Source organism: Lissotriton helveticus, chromosome 8, assembly GCF_964261635.1.
Source record: "Lissotriton helveticus chromosome 8, aLisHel1.1, whole genome shotgun sequence".
In the NCBI taxonomy this organism is placed as follows: domain Eukaryota; kingdom Metazoa; phylum Chordata; class Amphibia; order Caudata; family Salamandridae; genus Lissotriton; species Lissotriton helveticus.
This window is the reverse complement of record NC_136069.1, coordinates 595,040,112-595,067,026: the sequence shown is the minus strand read 5'-3', so window position 1 is coordinate 595,067,026 and position 26,915 is coordinate 595,040,112.

Below are 26,915 nucleotides of genomic sequence, written 5' to 3'. Positions count from 1 at the left end.
AATCTGACATGTAGGATGTAATGGTGAATTGTGTCAAAGGCAGCAGACAGATCTAACCGATACAGGACTACTACCTGACCACCATCAACCATCATTCCCAACGCATCAGTTGCCATTACCACTGCTGACTCCATACCATGAGTGGCTTGAAGCCCATTTGTTTTGACTCCAATAGTTCATTTTGCTGCAAAATTAGCCAATATTTTACTTATATATTTTTCAAGGATTTTGACTGGGTAGGGAAGCAACAAAATTGGGCGATAATTAGTGGAGTCCTTAATGTCCGCCCTTAGTTTCTTTAGCAATGGAGTTACCATGGCTTGCGTTCATACCAATGGTACTGTTCCTGATGTTAGTAATTGAGTACAATTTTTTTGTAGCACAGGAAAGAGTTAATCTGCTCTATCCTTCCAGAGTCTCGGGAGATAGGGTTCAACAGGGATTTGGAGGTGATTGATGAAGCTAACTTCCTAAATTCTTCGTCATTCAGCAGTTCCACCTTTCCCAGAGCCCTCAGGTTTCCTTCCAGTGAAATTTGTCACCATCCAAATTAAGAGTACAGTTCAATGGTTGATCTCCATTCAGAGGTGTCTTCCATGGTTCAGAGTCACCTACTTTTTTATATCATCCATAATCTGCTTAATTTTATTGTGGAAGAAAAAAGAAAGGTTATTACAGAGCTCTTGTGAAGGCTTAACTTTTTGTTGTAGGCAGTCTGGCGAGGAAAGATGTTTTACAATATCAAATACTTTCTCAGATCTCTTGAATGCTTCTGAAATAGTACTTGTATAGTAGTTCTCCTTTGCTCTCATAATTTATGTTGTGTAGTCATTAAGTGTCATTTTTAGAAGTATTTTGTCTTCTCAAGGTAAAGTCTATGCCATTGCTTTTCCATTGACATACATTTTAATTTTGGTTCCTTCAAAGCCTTTGAAAGCCAGGGTTCTGAGGGCTTACTTTTCAATCAAATTGGTTTGATGGGAGTTATATAATCATGGGTACCAACAATTAACTTATCTAACCAGTCATAGATTTCCTCTATTGCAACTGTTTCATAGTGGCAGAATGGGGTATAAAATATTTTCTGACCACCCAGTTTTCCTAGTTTGGACCAAATTTTACCCTGTACTTTTGACCTTCCAACAAACTCCTTATTTGTCAAGTTAGATTTAGTTAATTGGAATGAAACTAAGAAACAATCTAAAGAAATAATCCCAGCTCACTAGGAACGGGTCATCCACTGTCACCATATCAGAAGGCGCAAATATTAGGTCAAGTGTATGTCCCCCTTGATGTCTGGGGCCTCTAACCAGTTGCTGTAGGCCATGGACTTCACAAGACTTTAGAAAATTATTATTCTGGTTCTGTAAAGTGTCTTCCACCAGTTATTGAAGTGACCCAGTACCAGAAGGTTGGAATGGATTAGGGCAAGATTTGAGATAGTATTTAGGAGAGATTGAGATAGCTCTCGAAACGAAATAGGCAAACATATTTTACCATTAAGACCTGTCCATGATCAATCTTCTGTCTGCACACCTCCTCCCCTTTTCCACTCCTCCTATTCTCCCTCCCCAGCCTTGTTTTGAATGTACTTAGGGTCAAAATACAGGGAATCATCTGTTATTCTTGTCACCTGTGGTGTGGAAGTCATTTGGACTATTGCAACCTTGCAGCCTGCTAATGTTATTCTTCTTGCTCCTCATCAATGACTGCATTTCCCCTTGAAACATAATCTCTAGATAACGTTTGCACTGCACATGTTATTATCGCTGCTTTCTTTGGAAATAGCAAGCCCTGTAGAAGGTGACTAATCAGTGATGCATGTTGTATTTGTTGACCTGCTGGGGTGAGAAATCCCATTATTACCCAGAGCTGCCTGAAGTTGTGTGCCACTCCAAAAGCATACTGGCTGTCTGTGGATATGTTCACTCTCTTCCCCTTTGCCATAATGCACTTCCTCATTAATGCTACTTGATCTGCAGATTGTGCACACTTAACCGTAGTCAATCTCCCTCTCAACAGTTTTTGAGCTGTGCCCACCACATAGGAAGCCTGAAGAGTCCTCATGTCATGTCTTAGACATGAGCCATCAACAAACAAGTTCCTCTCAGTATCTTGGAATAGTGTGTTCCTTAGGTCTGGTCGTACCTTGGTGTCTCTATTGATAGCCAGCCCACAATTATGGAAAGCATCATCAATTGTTGGGTCATCATCATCACACTCAGTGGGCAGAAGATAGGCGGGGTTCAGAGTGGGGCACCTTTCAATCTCAATGTGTGATGCCAATAACATCAAATCATACCTAGTGAGGCGTGCATCTTCTTTTGGGACACCTTGTAGCCCTTTAGAGCCACATGACACCGGAAGGCCACAGTGTACTCCTCGCATGCTCCCCGCAAGGGTGAGACCAACAGTAAGTCGTCAATGTATAGTATCAAAGTAGAGCCCCCGGCACTTCTAGGGAATCCAAATCCATTATGGAGCCGTTAGTAAAGATGGACTGTGACTCTATGTAACCCTGGGCTAACCTACACCAAGTATACGTTTTCAATCTGAATGTAAATGCAAAAAGATATTGGCTGTTGGTGTGCAAAAATGGTGAAGAATGCAGAGCTAAGGTCCAACACAGTTAAGTGGGTGGCCATGACTGGGATGTTGAACAAAATGGTGGCTAGGTTGGGAACCACAGGAATTGACGGAATCACTACTTTGTTCAATTCGCAGAGATCCTGCATACATTTGTACATGGGGCACATTCAGGTCATAGTAAGCTTTCTTTACAGGCAGTATTGGAGTGCTGCAGGGGCTAGAGCATATTTCGCATATTATGCCCTGCTGCAGAAGGTCCTTTATTACTGGGGCTATTCCTTCCACTCCGTCTTTTCAAATCTTGTACTGGGGAATGTGAGGTAGTAGTACCCCAGGTATTAACTTTATCTGTACTGGAGGATAGTCTAGCACTGTAATGTGACTGTTATCCAGGCATCCTCCCAAGGCTGCAGATCTGAATCCTAAAAGCTAAATTTAGATATGCCCCATTCATTTGCCTGTAGTAGGGGAGGGAGTGCTGATATTCTGTGTCATGGCCTTTGAGTGTGGCGCCTAGGAGCAACATGTCTGGGGAACTTTTTCAATTAAGCTAGCACACTCCAAACACAACACAGCAGCCTGGATTGGCCTGTAACATTTACTGTATGTTTTGCGGATGAATAAATGTCCAAAATCAATGTGCTTATTTCCTTGCAGCCAGTTTATGATCCGAAGACACATTGTCGAATGCTTGCTGTCATGCAGTGTTAATTAATCTTGGTAGCACTGTGCCTTTTTCTTCAAATGTTTTCACTAGGAAGTCACGCTTTTTGCTCAATTTGTTTGCAGCGTATGTCACTTCATCACGTATTATTGCAAGAGAGGGGAGGTTTGAAATGTTATCAAGATCTATTTTTGTTAGTTCATTATTTACAAGTTACCATGGGTCTAGGTCTCTACTGATGTAGTTAGCAGTGTGGGTTTAGTGCCTGAGGAGAAATCTCTGTGCAATTATTCTTTGATGGAATGGGTAGCCATTGGGGAGGGAGCTCCTCATTCAACCAATTGTTATGTCCTCTCGCACTTAGTCTGCCTCTACCCTTCAATCCTCAGGTTGTGCACATGCCACAGGGATACAGGGGAAGATCCCATTGACATTAAACTGTCTTTCTCTCCAGTTTTCCCTAACCTTCTTATCTGCCACCTGTTTTCATAATCCATGTTCAACTCCAACAACTCCTTATGTAACCTTTCTTTCACATCACTAGTGGTTCTCAAAGTCAGCAAACTCATGTCCCACATTCAAAAGGAGTTCCACTCAGTTGGCCCTATTTTCTTCCCCTTCAATATTAACATCTGCCTAAAATATAACAACCTAGCTATGTCACAATGCATATCAATGGATACCATGCCTCAGAGTCCTATAAGTGCTGCTACATGTTGTCCATGTTGTGGTCAAACAATAAAAGGGAGGGTCCATTTGGGACTTCCATATATGCCCTTCGAGGTCTGTGAGTGCTCACCCTGCCCACTTACATATATTTTTTTATTCATTTTCAGGACACAGAGACTAAGTCCCTGAGACTTGTAATGACTGCCAAAGCATGTTGTTCAGATTGTCATCAACCAATCAGGATTTACTAGTCTCCTTTAAATTGGCCAATCAGAGAATACCTAAAAACCAACTCTCTAGATATACATATTTATTTTTTCTTTAATATCTCATAAACTACAAAGAGGATTCACATCAAATAACAAAAAGGGCTCTTCCTGTCCAAGAGCTAACGTTTTTCCAAATTTGCTGTAATTTCATGAAGTGGTTCGGGCTGTACTCAGGTCTGAAATTCCTATGGGAATTAACATGGGAAACACACTTTTTGACTCTCCCTTTTTCCTGCACCCCCCTGAAGGATCACACCAAAATATGCCATGCACAAGACCCACTAGCACACTTTTTTGGGAAACTGTTGTAAAGGTTTATCAATTGGTGCCAAAGATATGGGCAAGTCAAACAACGATTTCCTATGGTAATTCGGTCCAAACTATAACTATCTCCTGGTGACCGCAAGTTTATAAAAGGAAATGCCTTTTTTGTTTTGCGCCGTTTGATGAATCTCCACAAAATGTTCTAAAGAGTTCTTTTTGCCTATTTTTGTCAGGGAAAGTTTTCGGGTGATCCTTGAAATGAAGGCAGAGAAGGGGGGGGTCCAAAAACGCATGCTTCCTATGCATTTTCCACATACTTTTTTAGGCAGCTCTATCACAAAAATTGCTTAATGGAATGACACCAAATTTGGTAGGAAGCTAGATCATGGTCCAGAAAGTAGGCTTTTTTTGATTGGGTGTAAATCCGCTCATGGCTTTTTGAGATATTAAGTTGTAAAAATCTTTGTATATCTGGATAGTTGGGTTTGAAGGACTCTCACAGGAGTCTTACGGGTGCACAAATTAAAAAATAGAAGGATGTGATTGGTCAAGGGACCTCTTTTTCCCAATAGCCATCTTACTCTAGTGGAAGCCATTGGCCTGCGCCAGTCCCATGGGAGCGAGCGCTCTGGTTGACTGCTTGCTGGAGGGTTAGAAATGAAATGGCAGTCACTACTGGAGATAGTAAAAAATTACTGGTGTTGTTGTGAAATTTGACAAAAAAAAGCTATACAGAGGGGCAGGATAAAGGCATCCTTTCTCCCTTGTAGTTGAGAGGAGTTTTATAAGGTTTTATAGTGTTCTGATTTAGTTGTAATATGCACTACCTGGCATGTTGATACTGTCAGTTTACGAGTAAAGCTCGCCACTCCACTATAATCTGTCACAAAATCCTGAGAGTGTACAGACATTGATGAGAGTGGCACAAGATTGAAAGAGTTTGAATACTACTGAGTTGCACATTAATTAGCACTGGTGGGCTCGCTCTTTCAATTATGCACATATTGGGATAAACGATGGCGTAAAAACCACATGTATACTAAAAGCTTGCTGTATGTTTTTTCCCTCTTTTTATCAATCTCTTCCAGATGGAGACCCACATGTGGTAGAACATTTCTTAGCACACACATACGGAGCAGCTACTCTGCCCTTGTTTTCACTGACAGGAAAGGGAATTCCCCTTTCGGTACCCAAGGGAGGCCAACCCGAGCCCTGAAGAAAGTCCTGGATCTTTAAGATCACGTATGGACTGAACCATGTTGGCACTAGGGTCTTAGGACCATAACACTCCTACACCGACCCACCTTTTATGTTATTTTAATAACCGTGACAGACCCAAAAATAAGGGGAAACTGGGGTTCTGTTACAGGTTTTTTACTTCTTTAGGCCCCCTGGTCTTCTACAATCTTCAAAGAGCTCCCAACACTGTGGTTGAGCCCACCCCGACTTCTAGGCGTCGGGGTGACCCGATGATGAAGCATGACACCACTAGGGTGTGTGAGGGTAATTAAATAAAAAGGAATGTTTTCCTTTCACACCGTTACACCGTCCTCCGCACACTATAAGCTTTAGTTCCCCCCACCTAAGTGCATTTCAGATTGACCATCACATGGTCAGTTGGAGTAATTGTTGTGGTTTAAAAATTACTATTCAGACTCCAGTGAGTGCAACTGTAGGGAAAGTTTTGGATAGCGGGTGGGTAAAAATTACTATTCCCACTCCAGTGAGTGCAACAGGAGGGAAAGTGTTGGATAGCGGGTTGGTAAAAATTACAAATCCCACTCCAAACAGTGCAACAGTAGGGAAAGTGTTGGATAGCGGTTGGGTAAAAATTACTATTCCCACTCCAGTGAGTGCAACAGTAGGGAAAGTTTTGGATAGCGGAGGGTAAAAATGACTATTCCCACTCCAAACAGTGCACCAGTAGGGAAAGTGTTGGCTAGAGGGTGGGTAAAAATTACTAATTCCACTCCAGTGAGTGCAGCAGTAGGGAAAGTGTTGGATAGCGGGAGGGTAAAAAATTACTATTCCCGCACCAAAAAGTGCAACAGTAGGGAAAGTGTTGGATAGCGGGGGGGTAAAAATTACAAATCCCACTCCAAACAGTGCAACAGTAGGGAAAGTGTTGGATAGCGGTTGGGTAAAATTACTATTCCCACTCCAGTGAGTGTAACAGTAGGGAAAGTGTTGGATAGCAGTGGGTAAAAATGACTATTCCCACTCCAAACAGTGCACCAGTAGGGAAAGTGTTGTCTAGTGGGTGGGTAAAAATTACTAATTCCACTCCAGTGAGTGCAGCAATAGGGAAAGTGTTGGATAGCGGGAGGGTAAAAAATACAATTCCCACACCAAAAAGTGCAACAGAGGGAAAGTGTTGGATAGCGGGTTGGTAAAATTACAAATCCCACTCCAAACAGTGCAACAGTAGGGAAAGTGTTGGATAACGGTTGGGTAAAAATTACTATTTCCACTCCAGTGAGTGCAACAGTAGGGAAAGTGTTGGATAGCGGGTGGGTAAAAATTACTATTCCCACTCCAGTGAGTCCAACAGTAGGGAAAGTGTTGGATAGCGTGGGGGGTAAAAATTACAAATCCCACTCCAAACAGTGCAACAGTAGGGAAAGTGTTGGATAGCAGTGGGTAAAAATGACTATTCCCACTCCAAACAGTGCACCAGTAGGGAAAGTGTTGGCTAGTGGGTGGGTAAAAATTACTAATTCCACTCCAGTGAGTGCAGCAATAGGGAAAGTGTTGGATAGCGGGAGGGTAAAAAATACTATTCCCACACCAAAAAGTGCAACAGTAGGGAAAGTGTTGGATAGCGGGTGGGTAAAAATTACAAATCCCACTCCAAACAGTGCAACAGTAGGGAAAGTGTTGGATAGCGGTTGGGTAAAAATTACTATTCCCACTCCAGTGAGTGCAACAGTAGGGAAAGTGTTGGATAGCGGATGGGTAAAAATTACTATTCCCACTCCAGTGAGTGCAACAATAGGGAAAGTGTTGGATAGAGTAGGGGATAAAAATAACATACTTTTAAATAAAACCTTTTTACAATTAAATGAGGAATTATCATTAATTAACAATAAATACATTAAAAATACCAATAAATAAAAATGAATAATAACTTTAATAACATTAAATTACACCCTATTCTCCAATAAACACGCAACCCACTCCACATACAATTTCACATAATTATCAATTGATCAATTAATATAAACGAATGACCAATTATTAATTAATTAACAATGAATTAATTATCAATACCAATAAATATTAACAATTATTTACCAATTAATAAGCAATACAACTAAAATAATTATCAATTAAATAATTAATAAAAAGTAATTACCAATTAATAATTAACAATAAATTAATTATCAATACCAATAAATAAAATGTAATATTTACTTAATTACAATTAAATTACATCCCACCCTATTCCCCTATAAACCTACAACCCTCTCCTAAAAAAGCACACTTTTAACATATTAACACATGAATGATTAATATTTAATATCAAATTATTACTAAGCACTTTTTTACACAATAAACATATTTACCAACACATTATGTATTAATAATCAAATTATAATTATTAATTATTTATTTAATTAACACAATTAACAATATAAATAATTAAATACAACATTATTAATTAAATAGTGTATGAATTAATTAATTTAAATTAAATTATTTCCCACCCTATACCCCTATAAACCCACAACCTGCTACGGAATAAAATTACACAAAAACAATTAACATATAATTAATTAATTCAAATAAAATCCTAATTAATATATAATAATTAAATTACTTCCCACCCTATTCCCCTATAAACCCACAACCCGCTACAGAACTAAAATACGCAAAAATAATTTAACATAAAATTCATTACTTCCAAAAAATTCCAACATACAATATAAACATGATATATCATTTTAACACGTATATTGTGGAGAAGCGTGGCTCAATGGTTAGAGCGGCAGACCCTGATGCAGAGGTCTGACCCGGGACCAGGGTTCAATTCCCGCCTTGGCGGCTCTTGGAGTCAATCTCCCTGGACCTGATAATTCTTGTCTTGGTGCCTAGTCTAACCTTGGGTCCCACTCTGTGACTCTGGGCAATAGCTTGCTTAATCTCCACAATGGCCCCAGCAGCGATTGAATGCCTGGCTTCACCTTGGGGGTGCCCAGGAGTGGACATTTCGCATGGAAAAGCAAGGAAGGGTTTCACAGCGGTATGAGTGCAGCGCCGGGACACCCCGTCGCGTGGACAGCCGTGCGCTTTACAAATACAACACATTTACATATACTAACTCTTAAAACACTAAAAAAAATCGATATTTTTAACAACTATATTATGACTTTCTATATTACTAACTTCAATTCTATTAAAAATGTTATTTCTTACCTGCATTTCGATATTCTGCACCACTATATTCTAGTAAGTCGATATTTTGGCAATTCTATATTTAAAGTTTGATATTTTGCCAACTCAATATTTAAAATTCGATATTTAGACTGTTCACCAAATAGTGGCATACTCTCTAGCCAAGTAGATACAACTGTGTCCCAAAATCCAAGCAGCAAACCATGGGGTACTATGGGGATGCCAGTCACAGCAGCAGTGTGCAGCAGATTGAGTGATTTTGAAGAGGAACAATAAATTACATGAGAAGGAAAAATGGGAGTGTGGAAAAAGTAGACATGCTATTGGTAGATTTTTTACTGTTAGGTTAGGCTGTGAGAAACAGTTGTGTGTATGGTGTATATTTATTGGTTTATGAATGTGAGTTCTGTACAAGAATGTTCTATTGGATAGTTTTAAAACTGATACAATCTCAGAAGAGTTCCAAGAGAGTAAATTGCAAGCTTCTGTAAGTGACTCTTGGTGTGCGGGCTTTGCACAATCTTACAAGACTCTCGTTAGAGTCACATGGGAATTTACCAAGTGACCCTGCAATGAGGTGATTTGCGATCCTGTGAGTGTCTCATGAGATCGCTTGGAGGGAACTAGGGAAAAGTGTGGAAAAGGACAGTAGAGGTGTCATAAAGTGTATAAAACATTAGAAATAAAGCACAGGTTTTCACTGTTAAGGATTACCTTAACTTAAAAGTTTACAAAGGTCATTAAAAAGGGATTATCGTACACGTAGTAAATGTACTGGGCAAGAGATACATTTGCTGTGTGAAGAATGCAAGAAAGAGGTAATACCAAGGTCAACCAATAGTTGAGATAACCACCACAAAATTTAAAAAAAAGCTATGGTGTGAATGGCTGCAAGGCTTGAAGGTTCTGATACTTATATCTGTTGCATAACCACAGACACCTGAAATTGCTCTTGATGATGTGGAGGTGAAGCAAATGTAATTTCTTTTCCTTGTGCTCAGCAGAGGTCTTTTGATTTGGGAGTAAAATAATTTGATGCATTCAGCTACCTTCAAGATGCAACTATACCGGAATATACTTCAACATATATTGTAATTAAATTATCAAGTCTGTGACTTTATATTTAAACAATATAATATTTTTTAAAACAGTTTAAAATGTATGCTTATTGTGAGATTGCTGATGATTTGTCACAGTGAAATAGGATCGCCAAATTCATGCGAAATGTTAACATAGTGGTAAACAATGAATACTAAAGACTATAGAGAAATGTTGTTATGGTGGTAATTTGAGTTTTGTCTTTTCTGTTTGTCTTTATCTTATTATATTTGTTGCTGGTGGTATTTCATTATTCTTACAAAATTTAGTGCCATATATAAATCAACAGTGTTTCCTGTTCAGCCCTAGCTGATTCAATTTCTGATATGTTGTGGAGTTCATTGGTGGCTATTGAGATATATCAATATTGACTTGTAGGTGTCTTTCAGGAGTGGTTGATGTATTTGGGAAGCATTGTAGTTACTAAGTATGTTTTTGGAGAGCGATTGTAGCAACCCCAGTCATATATCATGTTCACAATCATAAAAGGTGTTAGCAAACCCAGTCATATATCCTGTTCACCATCGTAAAAGGTGTTTGAAGTAGAGAGTTCCTCAATGAAGCTTAAACCATCCAGGCATCACTCAATAGAGAGGTGTCAATTGAGAAGATATGTTGTCATAAAACATACCCTTAGTACAGTACTAAGAAAATGAGATTGTGTATCCTATTGAAATGTGAGAACAGAGAGCATAGTTATTCTGTTACTTTGTACATGGAGTCTTTACTTTGTAGTGATATGTTACAGTAGAGGCTGCTTTTTGTTAACCACATTATGAACCCTGTTTACCCCAAAAAGTGCTTGCAGACTGCTCAGTTCATCACTAATGATTTTGACACCTACAAGTATTTACAGAGTTAAGAAAGCTTTGCAATACCATGTGTTTTGCAAAGATATTGATGTAGAGGGACATGTTAACTGTGTGCCACAACAGACACCTCCAGTTCAGGTTCTTTTGGTCAATTTGAATGAGTTGACTTTGGTCGAGCAGAATAAATATATGAACATTACAGCATTCATCCTCTACAGTCAAGAGATATGATTGGTGATGTTTTAGAGTGGTGCCAAATGAAGCAAGCAAAAGAAGATCCAGGAAGTGTGTGGGAGACGAGCTTAGAAGCACATTGTTTTCCAATATTGTTCCAAACAGGAGAAGATGGTCATTTTGATGAACATCCAGTACATATTCCAGCATCAGAACACAGATCAAATAGATTATATTCTGAAGATCCCCAGTTTAGACATATCATTCAATACATTTTAATCTTATGTCTGAAAGTGATCTGTCAGTACTATCTTATGCTCTAGGTCATGTTTTGAAAATGGAAACATGGTTCAATTATATCACTGCCAGAGATTCTGTGGAAAAATTACATGAGAAAAATGAGGTTCTGGAGAATAACCTCATAAATATCATGGCTTCTTAACATAGTACCAATGAATATTGGTTCCGTCGCCAGGGTAAGCAAAAGTGTATGTTACTTAATCTAGGTGCACCCACTTGGCTTGTCACCTTGAGCTTGGGATGATCTTCATGTCTGTCTCAGGCTTGCTAATGCAAACATTGCAGGCATTAATTTTGAAACTCCTGGTGAACAGTGTTCAATTGATCCCAGGAATTTTTATATGTGCTTTACTCATAGGTTTTAAGCTATACTCCACATTTTCTATGAAAAGGAAAATCTTCTACTAGGTGAGGTTATGGACTTTTTTTTGGAGAAGGGAATATCAAGCTAGAGGTGCACTACATATACATACATCAATGTGGGTGAAAGATGGACCAAAGTTTGGTAAAGATACTAATGAGTCAGTTTTATCCTTCATTGAGCAGTATTTAACATGTGAGATTCCAGAAGAATCTCAGAACAGAAATCTTAGGCAACGAGTCTTATAGTTTCAGTCTCATAAATGTGGCAAATATTGCAGACAGAGAAACAGAGCAAAAGAGAAGTACTACACTAAGGGGTCTATTAGGATGGCAGGCGGTGGCACCACCGCGGCGCTGGGGGTGTAGAAAAATGAATTTTTCCGCCCTGAAGAAGCGGACCTCACACCCGCCATATTAGAATGGCCAAACATATCCCATTTCCCGTCTGCCGTGGTGTGACGCGAACTGCCATCAAAGTGCGCCTGCTACCGCGGCGGGGTGAGCCAATGGAGACTCACCGCCATGCGGAATGACGTCTGCTCCGCACCACAAATTAGGATGCCCCAAACTACCAATCGCACCGCAGTGGAGAAACCGCACAATCAGAGACAGTGGAAGTTCGACAGTGGAGGGCGAAACCAGAGTCCTGGTCCACACCACCCGGTCAAGACCGCAGTGGACCCGACGGGGAACGTCGTTTACAACGCGGTCGTTACATCGCGATGCCATTACATCGCGGTTTTTACAACGCAAGTCGTTACAACGACTCGCGCTGGATGGCGCTCTAGGACAAGGAATAGTATAATTTACTATCCAACACCTTCCCTACTGTATGTAGACTGGAATTGGAATAGTAAATTATACTACTCCTAAATCCAGCGCCCTCCAACGCAAGTCATTGTAACGACTTGCATTGTAAAAACCACGATGTAATGGCATGCGATGTATTAGCATGCGTTGTAATGTCATACAACCGACCCAGCCATACACGTTTTTCCGGTGCTGTACCTGATACATCACCAGCAACTCATGGACCGCCACAGACGCTGCCGCAGGTACGCAATAACACACCACAACACACAACTCATGGGCTGATACAGGGTCCATATCCACATCAGACACCTTGGTGGGGACAGGAACACATCCACAAGTGTACCCACACATGACCCACCTACCAACAAGTCACCCCTCCGCATCCAGGAATCACATTTTCAGCGATCTTGCAGCAATGTCCCGGTTACGTCACCGCAGCGGTGAAGACAAGGGAATACATGTGCACAATGTAGAAGGCAGGGCTAGCACTAAGGCGTGGGCAGGGCACAAAGTCCACAGGACTGCACCTCCACCCTCCAGACACTAGTCCCCCTTGAAGGGACATGTCATGTGCCCCTCCTGTGCACCCCCATGCACAACAACAAGCCAGGTGAATTAACACCCTGCACCACACACCAAACAACTAGAAAGACAGTTGTTTTAGGGACAGGGACAGGAGAGTGCTTGGCTGGGGATGCCTCTGAGGCATGTAAACCTGAGGTCTGCTTCTTTGCTTATTGGCCCCTGGTGTCGCCTGACGGGCTTTTGTCTTTGCGCTCTGGGGTGGCTTTAGTCTTCTGTGGGGATGGTGTCTGCGCTCTGGACCGCTTGGGCTGCTGCTGCTGTTGTGTGCTTCTTGTGCTGTATCATGACTTTGAAGTCTGTGGAGCATGGTCACTATCCTCAGACGGGGCCACTGCCAGGGGGTGGACAAAGGGACCGGAGCTGGACTCTGAGTATGTGCCAGTTGAAGGGCTGCCGTCACTGTGGAGAACAAAGACTGGACAGTCCGGTACAGCCCACCCACATCTGAATGTATGCCCTCCGGGAAAGCAACCACCTGTGGCATATTTTTGTTGTGGTCTAAGAAGGCATTGAGGAGAGCTGTCTGACCTACACACAGCTGGCACAAAAGGTCCACAGACTCAGCACTGATGGCAGCAGGGGGGACAGGGGCAACAGTGCCCGGGGTGAAGGACACTCTTCCCCTCTTACTGGGGTGAACACAGGCAGCACCAAAAGGAAGTGGCTGGAAGGGTGGGCACTGGCCGCTGTGTGGTGGAAGATGATGCAGAGTCCCTGTTCCCTGTGTCTTCCAACATTGAAGCATCATCGCTGGCATCAGATGACTTTGAACTTCGCGTATCCTGTCCTCCTCTGAGGCGCTGGTCACATCTGTGTCACTGGGCTCCTGTGCAGCTGTTGTGCTTGTTTCACCCCTACTGGTGTGGATCTCCTGTCCCTCCGTGACTATAGGAGATGCTGCATGAGAGAGAGAGATGTAGGATCAGTTCAGTGGCAGCAACATTACAAACATATGCAAGCAAAGCATCACAGAATATGACTAAATCTACATGTTGCACACCACGCTGCACAATTACATTGTGCTAACTCACTTTATTGAGTCAAGCAGTGCATGTAAACTGGAAATCTAGGCATAAGTGAACCATTTGATGACCACACAGCACAACACCCTGCTGGTGGCTCCGTTCAACCAGACACACAAATAGCTCTGAACACACCTAGGGCCATGATGGGGGAACACAACTTTTTTGACACTGACAGATCTGAATGGAGCAGGAGGGGACAACACAGACACAGACTACAGCATGACATTACACAATGGCCATGAGCCCAGGCCACCCACCATGTTGTACTTTGGGGCACAATGACTGGTGCACATTGGTGTCAGATGTCTAAGCCTCCCAAATCTGAGTTCAGGCAATGGACGCATTGATGAAAGCACACTCATATTGGGCACACTGCCGTTCCCTTCCATGGGATTCCCCAGACTACCCCAATGTAGATTATACCTGAAGACCACGACTCAGAATGCAATAGGAATGCACAGCACTCAAATTACCTTAGTAAGTACAGGTAGGGCAAATGCATAAAAGCTGCACCCAGCCCAGCGGCCAGTTACAAGCCACTGCATCACACTACCAACATCACATAGGCCAGCGCTGGCACAGGCTCTGTACACATGCAGCCACTCCAAACCAAAGTCACCCTTCCCAGAATACTCACCCCTAGCTTGTTGCTGATAATTCTTTATACGTGCATCCAGCTCAGGCTGTGTCACGGCCAAGATGCGGCCCATGAGTGGTGTCATGCTGCGCCGTGCCAACCGCCTAGTGCGAGGGAGCAGCCCCATGTTCTTTGCCAGCCAGCTGATGTCGTCCCACCTCTTGTGTCAGTGGGTGCGCCGTTGGTTTGAGACACCCAGAGCCCGCACCTTGGCCGCAATGGCTCTATACACTGCCTTACGCTGGTGTACCTTGAGCTGCAGGCATGGGAGACAAGAGGGGTAAAACATCAGTGACACAGTGTTATGTACCTACATCTCTCATTAGACTAGCATGATACTAACTCATCCCAAATCCACAGATATGTATAACTAGACAAGAATGCATCTCACATGGAACATCTGCATGGGAAAACTGATGTAAATGCATGCAGGTGTGAGGGGGAACACAGTCCCTGCCCATCTCTCACACATGCAGGATCCCAGCACTGAAAGCCATGTGTAGCCTGCCCACATCTCCTGTCCATTTTTAGGTTGAGCAATACAAACATTGCATATCACCAAGTGGGGGTAGGCTCACTGTGTCCAACACTGCGCAGCCCTCAATGTCCTTGCCCTGTGAATAGCTCACTGTGTCATGGATGTCACATTGAGGGACATGATCTCACAAGTACAAAATCCTTCTCACAAGGCCGGTTGTGTCCAATCTACAGGGCTGAGAGGGCTCATAGCTGGAGTGCAATGAGAAAAGACAATACTCTGTAAGTTAAGTGATGTGACCTTGTCATGTTGGGCAGTGACTGTGCAGGTGGGCTCACACTGAGAAAGGCAACAGGGGCACACACAGCCATTCAGACAAGCAATCACTGTCCTGATTCCTGTATTAACAACTTGCTGCATCACTGCATGGCTGACAAGACAATTTAGATTTTTCACAGCCTGCTGGGCAGAAAATCTGGATTTTTTTAAGGACACGGAGGCTAATATTATGCAAATCTCCTTTATTACCACAGCTCAGCAGCAATAATGGAATAGAACTTTGTGAACATTCTAAAGAGAAGACTAGTCCCTCTCTGACCAGGCATCTTCCTTCTTGTCAGGCTGCGAAGAAAGATGATCAACGTGAAGAAAAGATTAAGGAACAGGATTCCAACGAATAAACTTTCAGCATCAGAATTCCAACGAATAACATTTTCAGCTTCTAATCCAGTAGATTATTAATCTGAAAGAAGAAGAATACATTTCCTAGATATTGTTCAAACAAAAAAGGGGTGGGTTACAAATCATATTAAGAAATAGAGGCGGGATAATATTAGCCTCCGTGTCCTTAATAAAATCCAGATTTTCTGCCCAGCAGGCTGTGAAAAATCTAAATTTTATGGCACGACACGGAGGCCATATTATGCAAGTTCAAAGTGCATTAAGAACATTATCAATCACATTAGAGATTGGTCTAAAGTAGCAAGATCTAAACATAGTATCATTAGACCAGTCTGCCGCCTTAAGAATTTCTTGTAAACCACCACCAAGAAAATAGGCTTTAGAGGCAGAAGCGCCCCTAAGGGAATGCGCTCCAAAAATAGAGGTGTTCACACCACTTTCGCACATAACTCCTTTCACCCATCTGGCTAGAGTTGGAGAAGAAACTCCTTTGTGGGGGAATCTAAAGGAAATTAATAACTGAGTTTCATTTGATCTTAGATCAGCAGTCCTCCTCTCATACTCTTTCAGGCACTTAACCACGCAGAGTCTTTCATTCTGAGGAAAGAAGGGGTAGAAGATAGAGGAAGATAAGGTTTTAGTCCTTCTCTTAAGGTAGAAACATACACCCTCTGGTTGAAAGGATCTGCTAGAAATATCTAGAGCTTTGACATCGGAGGTTCTTCTGAAAGATACCAGACATAATAAAACAGTAAGTTTGAAAGAGATACGTTTTAAAGAAAGGGAAGAGTTCTCCCCCCAGGATGATAAGGTTCGGAGTACCAGTGTTACGTCCCAAAGAGCAGAATATTTAGCGGTTGGAGGATTAATGACTCTCATGCTTCTCATGATCTTTTTAGTGAGTAAGTTCTGTCCAACGGAGAGACCATCAATGAGGGAATGCCCTGCAGAAATTGCAGATCTATAGACATTAACGGTTCTATAAGAGAGTCCTGAAGTAAAGAGTTCAGACAGGTAGTTGATAACATGAACTAGATCAACTGAAACGGGATCGTGATCTCGTTGAAGACACCAGCGAACCCATTTGTTCCATGCCAGTCGATATGCTTTCCTTGTACCTTGAGCCCACGACTCGGAAATGAGTCTGAAAGCATTCGGCGAAAGCCCAGGGATTTGCCATTGTCTCCTGAAATCCTCCAGGCCGTCAGAGTTAGAAGACCCTGATCCACGAGGGGATGGACGTCTCCCTCTGGACCCGAGAGTATTTCCCTGAAGGAGGGTATTAGAATTGGAAAGTCTATGCTCATTTCCAGGATGACTGGAAACCAGGCTTGGGACCTCCAGAGAGGAGTTATCACGGTCATAACCTCGGTGTAGCGTCGAGCATGAAGAAGAAGTCGAGGGAGCAAGGCAAACGGCGGGAAGGCATAAGGTTTCAGACCTCTCCAGTCTTGTAAAAAGGCATCTACTTTCCGAGCTAGAGGGTCCGGCCTCCAACTGAAGAATTCCTTCAGTTGTGTGTTCAGGCGATCTGCAAAAAGGTCTGTCCTGAAAGGACCCCATATTGATTGAATAGTCAGAAAAATTTGTCTGTCTAGTCTCCAGTTGCTCGAATCTTTGAAATTCCTGGAGTACCAGTCTGCGACACCATTGCTCAGACCCGGAATATGTTCCGCTACTACCGAAATACCTTTGTTCAAGCAGTATTCCCAAAAACTCTTCGCAAGGTCCGTTAGGCCCTTGGAATGTGGGCCGCCCAGCTTGTTGACGTAACGGACTGCCGAAACATTGTCCATGCGTAATGTCACACAGCATTTCGCTGTTTTGGGTGTAAAACAGCGAATCGCAAATGAACCTGCCAGTAATTCTAAGCAGTTGATATGCAATCTCTTCTCTTGAGTGGTCCAACGACCCCCTGTGGAGTATTTCCCACATCTCGCTCCCCATCCTGCTAAGCTCGCATCTGATTCTATTATCAGATCCGGTTGTTCCCCGAAAATGGCTCTGCCGTTCCATGCTTCCGCATTTCTGAGCCACCAGAGGAGTTCCGTCCTCGATTCTTGGTCTAGGGAAATCATATGGGAATATGAATGGTTCGATCTTAGAGCATTCGCCTTTAGTCTTTGGAGTGCCCGATAATGGAGGGGTCCCGGGAAGATGGCTTGGATCGTCGAGGAAAGGAGGCCAACGATTCTTGCCAGTACTCTCAGAGGGAAGGTCTTTTTCACAAGAGCCTTCCTCAATTCCTTCCTCATTTTCCTGACTTTTTCGGAGGGTAATTTCAGTTCCGCCTTGAGAGTGTCTACCGTAAAGCCTAGGAACTGTGTTTGTTGGTCGGGAATAGTACAAGATTTCTTGGTATTTATGATGAAACCCAGATGTTCCAAAATTTGAATTGTAAGGTTGGTGTGGAGAGATGCGGTCTCTTTCGATTGGGCCATTATAAGGATGTCGTCTAGGTATATGATCAGTCTTACCCCTCTCCCCCTGAGCCAGGCGGTTACAGGGCGTAGTACCTTGGTGAAACACCAGGGGGCGGACGATAGGCCGAATGGGAGACTGCAGAATTGGTAGAGTTTTCCTAACCAAGTGAATTGGAGGAATTTCTGGTGAGGTTCCCAGATGGGGATTGTTAAGTAAGCGTCTTTCAGGTCTAACCTCGTGAGCCAGTCCCCTTTCCGCAAAATGTCTCTCAGGAGGTGTATACCCTCCATTTTGAAATGTTGGTAAACTACCCAACGATTCAGGTCTTTTAGGTTTATTACGGGTCTTTGTTCTTTGTTCTTCTTCTCCACTAGAAAAACATTGCTGAGGAAACCTCTTGTTTCCGTCTCGATTATTGCCCCTTTTTGTAACAGTTCTTGTACTTCTTTGGAGACTAGGTCTCGGTCTTTGAGAGAGAAAGTGATCTCGTGAGGGCGACGTGTTTGAAAGGGAATACCCAGAAAGTCTATTTTGTAACCCTTTACTGTATCCAAGACCCAGTTGTCTTGTGTTACTAAGTTCCAGTTCCCAGCAAATTGGCGTAGTCTCCCTCCCACCCTTGGAGGGGTATCTGAATGGTCTTTTAAGGTTCTTACCTGAAGAAAAGGAACGTTGTCTCCGTTCGCCTCTGAAGGTACGTCCTCGGTTTCTCTGTCTTTGTGGAAAGAATTGGGAGCCGTAGTTGTTGGAGAATCTCCCTCCGCGGGTGTTGAAGGGTCTTGAGGATTGAGTTCCGCGGCCGGGGAAACGACCCCGTATTCTCCCGGCCCTGGCAAAAACTCTATCATTGAATACTTTTTTAATATCTTTTTGCGATTTTTGAATTGAGCTGAAGGCGCTCACATACTTGGCCATTTCTTTAATGAAGTCCTCGCCAAAGAGGAGACCTTGTAAGTCAGCACCTCCGTCTTTCTTGGCTAGTTCGATGAGTTTAGGATCTATTTTAAATAGGACCCCTTTTCTCCTTTCTGTGGAGATGGCAGTATTAGCATTGCCAACAAGGCATATCGCTCTTTGCACCCATTCTCGTAGCTCCTTGACATCAATTTGGTTATTCCCTACATAAGCAGATTCTGTCATTTCGAATATTTTAGTAAGAGGTCCTATTACGTCAAGGAGGCGATCTTGACATGATTTTAGTCCTTTGTCTAGACCTTTCCTTGGGTCCCTGTTGTTTTTGGCTATAAAGGCCACAACCTTAGGGTCTAGCTCTGGGGTCATGGCGATTTTATTTGGTAGGGATGGGCGTGGGCATTCAGATCTGAGTCTAGATCTGACTTCTTGGGGTATTTCCCTTCTAAGCCAGAATGACAGGTAGTCAACGATATGCTGTGAGGGGGTCCATTCTGGAGAGAGTGGGTGCTTGATTAGAAGGGGATCAAACATTTCTTCCCCAAATGGGTCTAGAGGCATACTGTTAGAACCTGAGGCCTTAGAAGCTCCTTCTAAGCTTCCGCTTTGTCTAACGTTCTCATCCTCCACATCTGTATTAAATCCTGATGAGCATGATAGCTCAATTTCTTCTTCACAGCTTTCGTCGCTGTTGATGTGGATAGGAAATTCTGGGCCTGTATCTTGCCCATCTGGGGTGCCCGAGGCACCAGTCTGGTCAGCGCCCCTAGGGCCTGTAAAAATAGAGCTCTTTAGCTTCTTTACGCCTTTCTTGGATTGAGTCGGCATAATAGCCCTTTTTTTACTACTTTTAGAAACCCCATTTGTTTTACTGGTAGAGGGTGCAGGGGATAGATTGGAAAGGGAGTCCAATTTTTTATTAATAGCGTCGTCAATTGAGCCTAGGGCTTTCTCTAGAGCCTTATTGACGAGTTCCTCTAACTTTTGGTCGAGAGATGGGGATGTAGACATTGTTAATAATTATGCCTCTTGTTAATAGGTAACCTCCCTGTTAGTAGGTATACCTCTCCCCCTTTTTTTTTTTTTTTTTTTTATGAGGCTTATAAGAATAATGAAGAAAAGGTGAGCTAGTTAATCGGAAAAATTACCGATTAAAGACGGGAAGTCAGGGTGTAAATACAGCTGATCTCGATCTGGTCTCAAGGAAAGGACCGTTCGTATGCCTGATGCCGAAGGAAAAACCGTTGTCAGGTATACAAAATGGTCGTCATGCACGTTGCGACGTGCGTGGTGCCCTTCAGGGTGCTTTCCTCTAAGGCGCGTCATTGTTCATGTGCGCGGAGATGGTTGAACGGAGGAAAAGGAGCCGCGGGGGCAGCTACGAGCGAAGGTGAGGGCAGCGCGAGCAGGGCGAGTGCGAGGCGTGAGAGATGTTATTGTTTAAAAGTTGAAACGATACCATTGATCCCGGAGAGGGGAAATGGAGCGGTATTGTGGGCAACGAGTGACGGCAGCTTGGGGCAGCCCGGCATGAGGTGTAACCATTCAAAAGTTTGGTACAGTGAAGGACGTTTGTATCGATAGCTACATAGCGATCATTCCTCGTATAGCGACCTCAGGGCAAAACAATCCGTGAAGTATACATATCCTAAAGGTTAGAGCGACTTAAAACGAGAGGACAATTTAGATAACAGAAAGAGAGGGAAGTCTCAAAACTGAGGCCCTAAGACAAGTGGAGATAGAGAACAGAGTCACTGCTGAGAAAAAGCAAACAAATCATGCCCAGAAGAGGGAAACACAACCTTATCACTGTCATACATAATATTATTAACCTTTAGATATACAAGCATTCAGTATACATAATAAATAAGGTTAAAATAGGCTATGGTACTAAGCTTGGAGAGATAGTACTTATCTTTCTGAGCAGCAGCAACAAAGAAGGAAGATGCCTGGTCAGAGAGGGACTAGTCTTCTCTTTAGAATGTTCACAAAGTTCTATTCCATTATTGCTGCTGAGCTGTGGTAATAAAGGAGATTTGCATAATATGGCCTCCGTGTCGTGCCATAAAACTCAGGTCACTTCAATATTGATAGGCAGGGAAACGTGTGGAATAGGGTATACCCACCTTCCCCCTGGAGACAGCATGTTAGGCAGTGCATGACACAACCCCCCACTCCCAGGCACATACTGCATCAGCCCAACTACATGTGTGTGTCCCCTACATTCCCCCCGTTGAAGACTTACCACAACATTTGGGGCACCATATAGCCTTGGGTACTCTGTGAGCACCTCGTCCACCAGGACTTCCAGCTCGTCGCTTGTGAAGGGACTGGCACAGATCTTCTCAGTCCTTACCATCACTGTGGACATGAGACAGCAGCGGCGGAAGTGGGTGGTGAGGGGTCTCAGGCAGCAGTCCCTGGAGGCAGCAGCAGATGAGAGGTCTCTGGCAGCAGTCACTGGAGGCAGCAGCAGATGAGGGGTCTCTGGCAGCAGTCCCTGGAGGCAGCAGCAGTTGAGGGGTCTCTGGCAGCAATCCCTGGAGGCAGCAGCAGATGAGGGTCTCTGACAGCAGTCCCTGGAGGCAGCAGCAGATGAGGGGTCTCTGGCAGCAGCCCCTGCAGGCAGCAGCAGGTGAGGGGTCTCTGGCAGCAGTCCCTGGAGGCAGCAGCAGATGAGGGTCTCTGGCAGCAGTCCCTGGAGGCAGCAGCAGATGAGGGGTCTCTGGCAGCAGTCCCTGCAGGCAGCAGCAGGTGAGGTGTCTCTGGCAGCAGGCTCTGGGAGCAGTGGAAATTTGAGGCTCCCTCCCACACATATATAGCCCCATGGGGCTGTTTCTAAGGTGCCAAGCTGCTGCAATTGGTATTCCAGGTCTACCTTTTTCAAATGCATCCAATGACTGGCTCTGCGGTGGCGGAGCATGCCTACTGCGATTTTCAAAATTGCATCATGCTACCATGATTAAGGTTCCCATTGGCTGCAAGGGCATGCTCCATAGCAGTGACACAACGCAAGGGCCAGACGGACGTTAAAGCGGGGTGCATCTTTCAATTGCATCCAATGACCGGCTCCGCGGTGGCAAAGCACGCCTACCATGATTTTCTAAATTGCATCATGCCACCGCGATTAAGGTTCCCATTGGCTGTAAGGGCATGCTTCATGGCGGTGACACACCCCAGGGGCCAGGCAGTAGCTACCGCAATTTGGGTGCCATACATTCACATGAGGCACCGCGATTTGGGTGGCAGAGCATGCCAACAGCCATTTGGCACTACATAGATAGCTATCCCTACCACACTTGTGTCTTGGGGATTGGTGGTGACACACCGCTGGGGCCAGGCTCAAATGACGCATGAAGGTATGTCAGGTACAGCAGCTAGGTATGAGACAGTGGGGTTGCTTTGTTACACATATGCCAGATGCTATACTCCCAGGCGTACCCATGGTAAATGTGGCCATCTACCTATGTGCATTATCATTGACCGAGGTGGTGTCTGTGGTACTTGCTGTGTGTAAGTTGACAAGTGTGCGATTTGTGTAGCTGGAGGTGTCCTTACATGTAAGCTGGTCTCTAACTCAATTTTGATGACAGTCATTGTTGGCGTTGTGTCAGCCAGAACGTGAGATGCTGTGCCCATCTCATGATGTGTTGCATTGACATATGTTCACTTTCATCTCAACTAGAAAGGCACCAAATCTGCATTGTCACTTGACAGTGCTGGCAGACATGGAGGATGAGGCGATCATCTGCAAATGCTGTCTGAATAGAGCCACCCTACGAACCCTTTGTGAGATGTTGGAGCCCCACCTGCAGCCTCGCAGAACATATCCAAAAGCTTTCACCCCGCCGTTTTTTGCCACTGGATCATTTTCAGCACACAGTTTCCAGCGCAGGTGGCATATCACAACCTATGTTCGGCTTGGTGCTGCGTGATGTTCTGTCCGCTATGATGATCTACAAGGACAGATATATCCATTTCCCCAGGGGGGTTGAATTGGCAGCTGGGAAGGGAGATTTCTATCCCCTCAGACACATCTCCCATGTTGTTGGTGCCATTGATTGCACCCATGTTGGGCTAGTCCCACCACCGGCACGTGAGCACATCCACAGGAATCGTAAACATTACCACTCCATAAATGTGCAAGTGGTGTGCCAGGCAGATCGCACGTGTGTACCAAATTTCCAGGCTCAGCCCATGACTCATACATCCTGTGTAACAGCATTATTCCCCAGCTGATGGCTAATATGCTTCCCGAGCGTGCATGGAATGTGGGTGAGTATGCCTAGTCATATGGCGTGCTGTGTGTGTGACCTGCTGTCCTCTGCCTCAGCGACATTGCAATATTTATTTGTGTTTGTCACACCTAGGTGACTCTGCATATCTCACCATCCTTGGTTGCTGAGCCCAGTGCAGAATCACAGGGCCGAGGGTGAAGTCCGCTACAATGATTCCCATGGGAAAACACGTCGTGTGGTGGAGCGTACTTTTGGTCTGCTGAAGTCACGTTTCTGTTGCCTGGACAGGACCGGAGGTGAACTGATGTACTTGCCAGGAAGGTGTGTCAGATTGTAGTGGCATGCTGCATGCTCCACAACCTGCACATTCGCAAGGAGATTCCCCTGATCCTGCATGATGATGAGCAGCCAAGGCCCATGCCTGCAAACCAACTCATGTCCAGTGATGAGGACAGTGGGGAGGAGGAAGGTGTCAACAGCTCATCCCCCACTACTTCACTTGAAGGTGGGTGACAATGTACAACGTACCCATTGTCTGATGATGTTGCTGTTATTGTGAAGGTGTATGTGAGATTTGTGACAGCAGCCGTTTGTAGACTCAGTGGTGGCTGACAATGTTTCTGGGACAGTTCGTTTAGGTACATCTACAGGATGTGTATGTTGGCACTTGTTGCCCATTGTGGTGTTTGCACGTGGCATTCTCTTGTTGTGAAGTGTTGTGTGATGTCTGTGATGTCACACCCAGAGTAGTGAATGTTGTTCTGTTGTGTTTTCCTAGGTGCCTTCAACCTCTCCTTGCCTACATACACTCCAGACTCCTGGAACATTGTTATCATGGTGAAGACTATACATCCTGGAATAAAGACGGAGCAGGTACAACAACATGTGTGTAAGGAGTTGTTTATTTACAATGGTGACATGTGAGGGGGTGAACATTTACAGTAAGGTGATTAGTGAAGCAGTGAGTTGACAGTTATAGTAAATGAGATAGTCGAGTAGTCACCACATAGATGTGGTGACCCAGTCCAACAGACAGATGCCATTCACAAGGCAGTGTGGGAAGGACAGTCCAAAAAGTCAATGCAGAGGGGAAGAGGGTTGCCATCATGGCTGGCTCCATGACTGGTGTTTGTCAGGTGCTTTGCCAACAGATATTCCCAGGGTTTTCTTCGGACGGCCCCTTTGCTGCTTGGCAGGGGGGTCTCTGCTGGGGGGATAGTGGGGTCTGAGGACTCACCCCTCTCTGTGGCTGCAGGGGAGGATGAACTGTCATCCTGTAGACCACCAGTGGCAGGGGTAGGTGTTGGTTGTGGCGCAGGCCTGTCCCTCAGTACCGCCACTAGCTGGCCCAAGAGGTCCACAATTTGGCCCATCTAGGTATCCATGGACCTCATCAGCAGGAGGAGCTCACGGGAATCTGACTGACCCGTTTGTCCCTGGGCCCGTTCATATGCACCAAGGACTCTGTGTATGTGCTCCAGGGATTCGGTCCCAGGCTCTGGTCATCTGTGGGTGACCCTGACTCTCCCACCTGCCCTGCTGCCACAGACCTGTTGCCTCTCCACTGTAGGCTCCCGCATCCTCTCCCTGCCCTCCTCAGTCGGTGGGGTGGTCATCCTGCCGGACAGGTAGAGTGTTTCAGGCAGCTCTGGTAGTGTTGGTGGAGGACACACCTGCCCTAACAGCAGGGGTCTGCAGGGAAGTTGTTGGAGCAGCAGAAGTGGTGGGGGGATGATGGGGTCCTGTGACCAGTTGCACCCTGGAACATCAGATGGGCCGGCTTCAGGCTCCTCGTCCAAAGAATCCTTGGAGTCAACATCCAAGAGTCGATGTTCCGGGGGGGGGGGACTGACTCTGTAGGTTGCTGGTATTGTCCTCTGCAGTTTGTTCTTGGTCACCTGTGGGTCAGATGGGAAATGGTCAATGTAGTGCATCCCGCAAGCTTTGTGTTAGCTGTGTATCATTCACTGTGTGTACACCACACAGTTAGTTGACTAATCACCACAATGTTTTCTAAGTGCACTATTGTGCCTCCTGACATGATGCAGTGGTACAAGCATTACTTGTCTATGGTGAGAGGTATCAATACATACCATGCGCCACATGCATAATTTGTGATTACAGGGACATGTGGACATCTAGGGACTATTGCAACATATAATTTTAGTAAGGACTCTTTGTTGATTTGTATGACCTGGCAGACGCCACATCTGGCCATGGACTGGCCATTGTCATCGCCTTTGTCTTGTCATGTGCATGTCTGGATTTCTACCAACAACCATGCTTTCTCATTGTGCACAGACTTTCTTCTACATGTGCCTTGGTGTGTCACACTTTGGTTGCTGTGACAGTTTCCTTTGCTTAGCTGTGTGTACACTGTGCGTGGCAATAGGATCAGTGTGCATATTTTTACAATGAAAGGGTTGGTGTTATCATATGGCACCATTCATGTTGTGATGAATGGCTAGGTGCACGTACTGGCTACTTAGCTGTTATTATTATTTCACATTTGGCTTTGTTATGTGACACATCTGTGTGTGAGTGGTGGAGGCTTACACCCTGCTCAGTGGTAGCACAAGACAGAATAATATGTCTACTTACCAGTCAGTTTGTTTTTCGTGATTCATTAGATGCCACATGCATCTGGATGGTATAGAGAGCTCCATCCTGCTGAACTGGGGGACAAGGGTGCATGGTGGGAGTAGTAGCCCAGGCCTCTCACCCACAAACACCCTCACTGTGATGATGACTACCTACCTCTGAGTTTGTTTGGTGTACTGTAATGGCTTCCAACTGATTCTAGGTGGGGGAGTGCTCCATCCTGCTCAGCTCTGGGACAGGGTACATGGTGGGAGTAGTGGAACAGGCCTCCCACCCTTACTGTGAAGATGGCTACCTACCTGTAACTTTGTTTGGTGAACTGCAATGGCTTCCAACTGCTTCTTGGTGGGAGAGTGCTTCATCCTGCTCATGTGTGGGACAGGGAGCATGGTGGGAGTAGTAGTACAGGCCTCTTATCCACAGACAGCCCTCCCAGGGAAGATGGCTACCTACCTGTGAGTTTGTTTGGTGTACTGCAATGGCTTCCGACTGCTTCTGGGTGGGGGAGTGTCTTGCTCAGGTGTGGGACAAGGGTGCATGGTGGGAGTAGTAGTACAGGCCTCCCACCCCCTAACAGGCCTCCATGGCAAGATGGCTACCTACCTGTAAGTTTGATGAGGGTAATGTAATGGCTGACACATGCTTCTGGGAGGGGTGGGGTGGGGTGGGGGGAGGCCTGGTGGGAGTTGTAGTGCTGGCTGCCTGTACACATGCCCCCATGGTAATGTTGCTAGCTACTTTTGGGGTGAATGGGAGGGGGTGAATGTTGGATCTGTGAGACATGTTTTTGGGAGTGGGTGGTACAGATGAATGGAATTTGTCCTAGGTGGTGTAGCTTTGTAGTTGTGAAAGACAGTACATAGAAGTGTGGTGGTAGTCATTTGTTTGTACTTACCAGCTTCCACTCCCCGGGGTACTCCTTTG